This window comes from Sesamum indicum, linkage group LG13 (assembly GCF_026168435.1).
Source record: "Sesamum indicum cultivar Baizhima isolate 11 linkage group LG13, ASM2616843v1, whole genome shotgun sequence".
NCBI classification, from domain to species: domain Eukaryota; kingdom Viridiplantae; phylum Streptophyta; class Magnoliopsida; order Lamiales; family Pedaliaceae; genus Sesamum; species Sesamum indicum.
In genome coordinates, this window is record NC_142669.1 from 6,659,977 (window position 1) to 6,668,782 (window position 8,806).

The following is an 8,806-nucleotide window of genomic DNA, read 5'->3' on the forward strand; positions in this document are numbered from 1 at the left end:
GACTGCCAACTGATGATCTCTTTTGTTCAGGCCACGTACATTCCATATTGCTGCATTTAACATGGATCACTAGGTATGCGGCTGCTGTTTTTAGGACCCCGAATCGACTCATCTGTATCATCCAGTATGTGTAGTGCATCAAATGTATTATATATAACAACCGCCTTACCCTTCTCCTCTCGACTTGGGCCTGTTGCATCTCTAGGGGATTCACGGCCCTCTCTCTTCTTTTCTACCACTGGGGCTTGTGGTGGTCTGTTTATCTTCCGATCAGGCAAACGTGGTGGCCGAGATGGTATATAAGTTGTATCGCCATCCTCCCTAGGATGGTTCCTACTCCGTTCAGACATTGCTGTTTCATACGGTGTCCCCACTTTGGGTATGTATACAGCGATCGGTGGTTTAACTAGTTTTGGTTTGTTAATAACACACTCTTTGGCAGAGTGCCCCAATGTCATACAGCTTTTGCACTTCGGGGGTATCCATTCGTACTCAACATCTACTTTACATGAGGATTCTCCTCCATCTTCATCCGGTGTCATAATTATGATGTGTTTCGGTAAATTTGAGGTCACATCCAACATTACGCATACACGAGCGAAGTCCAGTCTCGTGCACGCTCTCGTAATCGCATCCGAGTAAAGCGGTTTACCCACTCCACTGGCCACCGTACTAAGACCTTCCTCTGTCCACAACTCGACTGGAAGGTGTCGTATTTTGATCCACACAGGAACTTCTGTATGCTGAAGTTTCCTCAATACCATCCCTGGTTTCCATTTTTGAAGAATAATAGGCTGCCCCTGATATAGCCACGGTCCTCCTTCATTGACATCTTCCATAGCAACTACTGATTTGAATTGGAAGAAAAAGAACCCATTATTTGTACCAGTGACCTCTTTTAAGTCCGGCCATATCGACTTTGCAAATTCCTTTAGATGGTGAAAGTACGGTCTTTTTCCAAGAAAATATCCCACCGCGGTAGCCATCCATCTTTTAGACCCATTCCGTATAATATCCAGTGTTGGTCGCACAATCACCTCTCCTTTTTGTACCGTTGGGGCCACATAGGATAGGGTCTTTCAAGTTGAATTGTGGAATGCATGAGCTATTTTATCATCGTTAATCGTGTCCGAGCATGCATGCAACGGAATGTTTCCAACGAACAATCCCGTAGGAGCGCGATAATCAAGAGTAGAAATCTGTTTTTTTGTCTTTTTGTGCAGGATGATGTCATCCATGATGTCAGCAGTGATGTCATTTGGTGTAATCTCAGCCGTGATGTCATCTGCAGTGATGTCAGCAGTGATGTCATCTGCAGTGATGTCATCAGTGATGTCATCTTTAGTGATGTCAGCAGAGGTCATCACCAGTGACATCACCATCCTTGTCAACTGCCACCTTACCTTCCACCTCACCCTCCACTTCACCCACAGAAGCCACGTCAGCAGATGTTGGAATACCAACCATCGCTGGACTAGTGAGTCGCCGGTCACCCTTCACCGGAGCTGCCATATCAGTCGACGGCGGCAGCAAATTCTACGTCTACGGGCTTTCCTCCGCCCTATGGTGGACTATCAGATCGGCGATGGGCGAACTTTTTACCTTTGGCAGGACCCGTGGCATTATCTCGGACCACTCAGTGTCACATTCCCACGGGGACCGAGATTACTCAGAATAGAGGAATTAGCTAGATTGAGCACGGTTATTAGTGAAGGAGAATGGCAGTGGCTTCCTATCACAGATTTTGAGTGTCTGGAGATCACACATGGTTTACCCACAATTCATGGAGGGGAGGACCGAATTATTTGGAGATTTGATCAGGGTAAACCTACAACCCAGGCTCTATATAGGCTTTTTGATCCCCCAGGACCGAAAGTAGGCTGGGCTTCACTACTTTCGGGATCACTGAAGATTCCACGTCATTTGTTCATCCTGTGGCTTGCTATTCTAGGCAAATTGGCTACAACGGACAAATCATGGTTAGCGCACCTTGGCCCATGTATTCTATGTAATGAGGGAGCGACAGAGACACATGGCCACTTATTCTTTCAGTGCAGATTTAGTCGACAGTGTCTCACAGCTATCCGGAGAATGGTACGATATTCTTGGCCCAATAGAGACTGGAAAACGGATATTGAATGGGCTTCCCAAAAATGGAGAGGTAAACACATTGTTAACATATCTTATCGAGCACTATTAGCATCATGTGTTTACCACATTTGGAGGGAGAGAAACTTGAGAAGATTCGAGCACACCGAGAGGACACCTAGCACCATGGCTTTATTGATAGTTGAGGATATCAAGCAGCGGATCCTTAGTATCTCTCTACCTAGATCAGTCAGTACAAGAGCTTTATATAGACTGTGTCGTATCCCTTGGCCTGTCGAGGGAGAAACCAACTGATAACCACACTGTTGTACTGTACTACTATTTCATTTTACTTAATGATACTTACATTTACCAAAAAAAAAATTATCATCCCAAGCAATCCAGATACAATTTCCAACAGAGGCATAATCTACAAACCATTTCCATTGAGGTAACAGAAACGACTGAATATGCATGACATTAGTAATACGAACTCTAGTTTCAAGAATGCCCAAGAAGTGTAACCTGTACTCAGAGACGAGGTCCTTTAATGCGAGCTGATGGTCTCGTTTGTTCAGCCCATGGACATTCCACACGGCTAGATTCAACATGGATCACGTCCAGTGGGGTTGCATGTGTTAGGACCCCTAGGTGGCTCATCTGTGTCATCAAGGTAGTGTAAAGCATCAAAGGCGTTATATAAAACCACTGCCTTACCCCTATCGTTGTGTTTGTCGGCATTGTGTTCCTTATGCTTGTCATCCTCAGCTTTTCTCGAAGCTCCAACTCCTGTACTATCAATATTCGAAGCCTTCCTTTTTTTTGGTAAATGTAAGTATCATTAAGTAAAATGAAATAGTAGTACAGTACAACAGTGTGGTTATCAGTTGGTTTCTCCCTCGACAGGCCAAGGGATACGCCACAGTCTATATAAAGCTCTTGTACTGACTGATCTAGGTAGAGAGATACTAAGGATCCGCTGCTTGATATCCTCAACTATCAATAAAGCCATGGTGCTAGGTGTCCTCTCGGTGTGCTCGAATCTTCTCAAGTTTCTCTCCCTCCAAATGTGGTAAACACATGATGCTAATAGTGCTCGATAAGATATGTTAACAATGTGTTTACCTCTCCATTTTTGGGAAGCCCATTCAATATCCATTATCCAGTCTCTATTGGGCCAAGAATATCGTACCATTCTCCGGATAGCTGTGAGACACTTTCGACTAAATCTGCACTGAAAGAATAAGTGGCCATGTGTCTCTGTCGCTCCCTCATTACATAGAATACATGGGCCAAGGTGCGCTAACCATGATTTGTCCGTTGTAGCCAATTTGCCTAGAATAGCAAGCCACAGGATGAACAAATGACGTGGAATCTTCAGTGATCCCGAAAGTAGTGAAGCCCAGCCTACTTTCGGTCCTGGTATTCGAAGCCTTCCTATTCTTTTCAGTGGCTGGTGGTGGTTGGGAAACATTAACTTTCGGTATATACACAGCTACCGGAGTTTTACTGGGTTTGAGGGGTTTGTTCAGTTCACAATCTTTTGTCATATGACCGATCGTGATGCAGCTCGTACATTTTGGGGGGAGCCATTCGTATTCGACATCAATTTTACACGGTGTTTCCCCTCCATCCTCATTTGGTGTCATGATTATAATATGTTTTCTTAGCGTCTGTGTAACGTCTAGCATCACGCATACACGAGCAAAATCCAGTCTCGTGCATGCCCTCGTTATCGCATCTGGGTAGAGGGGTTTACCCACTACACTTGCAACAGTACTCAATCCTTCCGTTGTCCAGTATTCCATAGGAAGGTGTCGAAGTTTAATCCAGACAGGTATTTGTGTATGCTTCAATTTCCTCATAGCCATGCCCGGTTCCCACTTCTGTAGTACTATTGGTTGCCCTTGGAATAGCCATGGACCCCCTTCTATCACCTCCTCCATATCAATGACAGTTTTAAATTGAAAGAAGAAAAAGCCATTAGTTGTCGCTGTTACCTCACGCAGAGCGGGCCATACCGACTGAGCGTATTCCTTCAAATGATGGAAATATCCGACAGCCGTAGTTTTCCAACGTTTGGATCCATCCCGTACTGTGTCCAAGGATGGCTGGACAACAATTTCCCCATTTTGAACCGTTTGTGCGATGAAAGATAACGTTTTACGAGACAACTTATTAAACGCATGGGCAATTTTATCTTCATCAATCGCATTAGGACTACTATGTCGTGGTATGTTCCCAACAAATAATCCAGTCGGAATAGGGCTAGATTGCTTAGGGAAACTTCTGCAATTTTTCACACCATTGATGACATCACATCTGACAACATCAGGGCTTACATCATGGATGACATCATCAGGGCTTACATCATGGATGACATCATCAGGGCTTACATCATGGATGACATCATCAAGGCTGACATCATGGATGACATCATCAGGGCTGACTTCATTGATGACGTCATTTGTGTATTCAACCAAGTCAGCTGCTGCGTCACCCATCTCCATGTCCACGTCAGCTACTGCGTCATCCACCGGAAGTACAAGCGTCGTCGCCGGAGGACTGCTCCCCATCGTCGGAATCTGCAATTTTTTCGTCGGAATCTAATTTTTCTCCGGCAAAAAGCACGACCTAGCGATTTCAGTGTTCATCTCCTTCTCCTCCGTCTGTTTTCCGGCCATATAGTGGCGATGTCCAGGCATAAGACATCTTCTAGGTTTGGGACGGCGAACCGGCACCGCCGTTGCGCGATTCAACTCACAGCCCCCAAATTTTTCTTCCCATCGACGTTTGAGTTCATTGAGTGCTGTTATGGACGAGGTATCACCATCTAAAACCCTGTAAGCAAGTCCCAAAAACTCATTAAAGTTAAATCCAGAAAGCTTGGATTCCGCATTAATGGCGTCGCCCATGGTGGCGGCGTCAAACCCTATCTTTGGATCATTAGTTTCAACGCGCAAGGTAACGTCTTTTCCACATGGTTGTGTTCCTCCCATCCCCCTGAAACCTTGGCTGCCATTAAAGTCGGGAAAGTTACCGTCAAACGCCGAAGAATCGCGTGTCTAATCGTCTTCCAAGGTTGTAGCAAACCCTAGAAATTGCGGCTCTGAAGTAGCCGTTTTTCCAAGCCTAAGGTTCCTCCTTTCCCATGTGAAATTAACGCTGATGTCGCCCCCTTCGTCTGATCACATTCTTTCGCTTGAAAAACGCCGTTGGTCGGCGCAATGCGATCGTCTTCATCTTCCAAAACCAGATTTTCAGGAAACCCTATGTTTCGCGGCGCGAGGGAAATCGTCTCATCCATGGCAAGGTTTGATTCTGTTTCAATTCCTGTGTATTCCTCAACATCTGCAGCAATGAGCCCTTCATCTTCTTCCTCCAAACCGACGCTATTCATCAGCAACATCTCAAAACCCGCCGGCGACCGTTCATATTCTAAGCAAATCTGTGCATATTTTTCCGATCTACCTTCACGACTGCCCTTCCCATGATAGTTTTCCTCAGCTCCGATGTCTTCCTCGTCGGTCGGATCTCCTCCACCATCGCCGGCCGTGTGTGATGTATGTGTGTGTGTCTTTTGTGGTGTGTTAGTGTGTGTAGGAGAGAGAATTTTTAGAGAGAGAATTTTTGTGGTCCATTTTTTATTACCTACAATTCATGGAGGGGAAGACTGTATAATTTGGAAAACCAATACTATGCAACCAACCACACATGATCACTACATACTCTTTGCTCCACCAGGACCGAAAGTAGGCTGGTCTTCACTACTTACGGGATCACTTAAGATCCCATGTCATTCATTTATTTTATTTTTTTGGGTAAATGTAATTTTCACTAAAAAAAAAGAGGTACAAGTACAACAATCAAGTGGTGACTCCCCCAACAGACCAAGGGATACGCCAAAGTCTATAGGGTGCACATGTACTAATAGAACTGGAAAGATTAATACTAATTATCCTCTGTCTAACGTCTTCTATGATGCAAGTAGCTAATACAATTTCCGGCCGATGGGTGTGCTCAAACCGTCTCAAGTTCCTCTATCGCCATATTTGGTATATGCATGCACCAAGTAATGCTCGATAAGCAACATTAACTAATGCTTCCCTCTCCACTTCTTCGATGCCCATTCCATGTCTCTTGTCCACTCACGATTGGGCCAAGCAAATCGAATATGTTGTCGTATAGCTGCAAGGCATCCTCTGCTAAATCGACATCAGAAGAACATGTGAGTGTGTGTCTCCGTGGTACCCTTGTCACAGAGAATACATCCCCCTAGATGAGTCATCTATGGTTTATCAATTGTCGGTAGCTTCTCCTGAATTGCTAACCAAAGAATGAAGTTATGTCGGGGAATCTTCAAAGAACCCGAAAGTAGTGAAGACCATCCTACTTTCGGTCCAGGTGGACAGAAAAGTCTGTATAGGGATTGTGTAGTGGATCGTCCCTCTGGAAACCGCCATTTGATCCTGTCATCCCCTCCATGAATCAGGGGTAACATGTAAATGATCTCCATACATTCCAAATCAGTAATGAAAGGCCACTGCCATTGCCCCTCATTAATGACTACTTGTAGTTTGGCGGATTCATCAAGTCCTAAGAGGCTCGATCCTCGTGGGAATCTAGCAATAAGTGGGCCCAACTGGTGCCACGGGTCCTTCCACAAGTAGAATGACCTCCCCTCTCCAATAGGAAACTCCATCATAGGTAGGATAGAGCTGCGAAGTCGGAGCAGTTTTCGCCATCCCCATGATCCTCCCTTCTCATTAATAGTCCAAATTGAAGTGTTGTGCAATCGTGTCTGCTTCAACCACTCAACCCATATAGATGTTCGGTCACATCTAATAACATCACATAACTTCTTTGCTATTAAGGAACGGTTAAGGATACCGATATCCTTAATTCCTTGGCCTCCTTCTTTAATTGGTTTACACACATCCTTCCACGCTACCTTGGCGTATCCCGACGTGGAAGTGCCTTTCCAAAGAAAAGTTCTGAGACATTTCTCAATTTGTTTAATAATAGCCTTCAGTAAGATGAATCCAGACGCCCAATAAATGCTCATTGCTGAAAGTACAGATTTAATGATTTGTATACGTCCAGCATACGATAATGAAATTCCTTCCCAGCCATTAATGCGAGCATCAATTTTCAATAAAAGTGGCTGACAATCGGATATAAACAATCTAGAAGACAGTAAAGGGAGGCCCAAGTACCTCATTGGTAGTTGGCCCTCCTGGAAGCCCATAATTGTTAAAATCTGATCCTTCCAACCTTGTGCTGATCGAGAGATAATGACATGGCTTTTTTGTACATTCAGTCGAAGTCCCGACCATTCTGCAAATCGGTCCAACCCCCTCTTGAGGATCCTGAGTGAGTTCAAGTCAGCTCTACAGAAAAGCAGGAGATCGTCTGCGAATCCCAACTGGAAGACTTTGGCTGGCTCACATTTCTAGTGATAAGAGAATTGCAAATCCTGCTCAATAAGTTGCAATAATCCCAAATGCAAGACTTCCATAATTAGAACAAAAAGATAGGGAGATAGAGGGTCTCCCTGTCTTAATCCACGTGCTCCTGTAAAGAAACCGTGAGGGTTTCCATTAAGACCAATCGAGAATGCCGCCGTCGTTACACACTCCTCAATCCACCTGGTGAACGTTTGGGGGAATCCAAATAATTGCAAGACTACAAGTAGGAAATCCCACTCTATAGTATCATATGACTTCCTGATATCGACTTTTTTTTTTGGGTAAATGTAATTTGCATTATGAAAATAATGGTACAGTACAACAATCAATTGGTTTATCCCTCGACAGGCCAAGGGATACGCCACAGTCTACAAAGAGCAATTGTACTAATGGAATTTGACATATTAATACTCATGATCCTCTGTCTAACATCATCTACAATGAAGGAAGCCAAAACGTTTGCCGGATGCTCAATTTGCTGGAATCGTCACAAGTTTCTTTCTCGCCATATATGGTAGACGAGTGTTCCAAGTAATGCTCGATAGGCTGTATTAATAATATGCTTCCCTCTCCATTTTCGTGTTGCCCATTCGACGTCCCTTCCCCATTCTCGGTTGGGCCAAAGGACTCGAATAATCCGCCGAACAGCTGCAAGGCATAATCTACTGAAACGGCATCGGAAGAAAAGGTGGCTATGTGTCTCCACTGCCTCCTCGTTACAAAGAATACACCCACCAAGATGTGTGAGCCATGGTCTGTCGATTGTCGGTAACTTTTCCTGAATAGCCATCCATAAGATAAATGAATGGCGTGGAATCTTCAAAGATCCCGAAAGTAGTGAAGTCCAGCCCACTTTCGGTCCAGGTGGGCAAAAAAGTCGGTAAAGTGCTTGGGTAGTGGGTTGCCCATCAGGAAATCGCTAAATGATCATATCATCGCCTCCATGAATCTGAGGTAGTGTATATGTGATTTGGAGGCATTCCAGATCCGTGATGAGGGGCTAGTGCCATTGGCCCCCGTCAATGACCGAAGAAAGCTTAGTGGAGTCTTCAAGCCCAAGTAAGTTCGGTCCGCGTGGAAATCTAGGAAGCAGGGGTCCAAGTTGATGCCATGGATCCTTCCAAAGATAGAAGCTTCTCCCATCTCCAATATCTCCACCATTGGTTGGATAGAGCTGCGTAGGCGAAGCATTTTTCTCCAACCCCACGATCCTCCCTGTTCGCCAACTGTCCATATGGAGTTATTCCGTA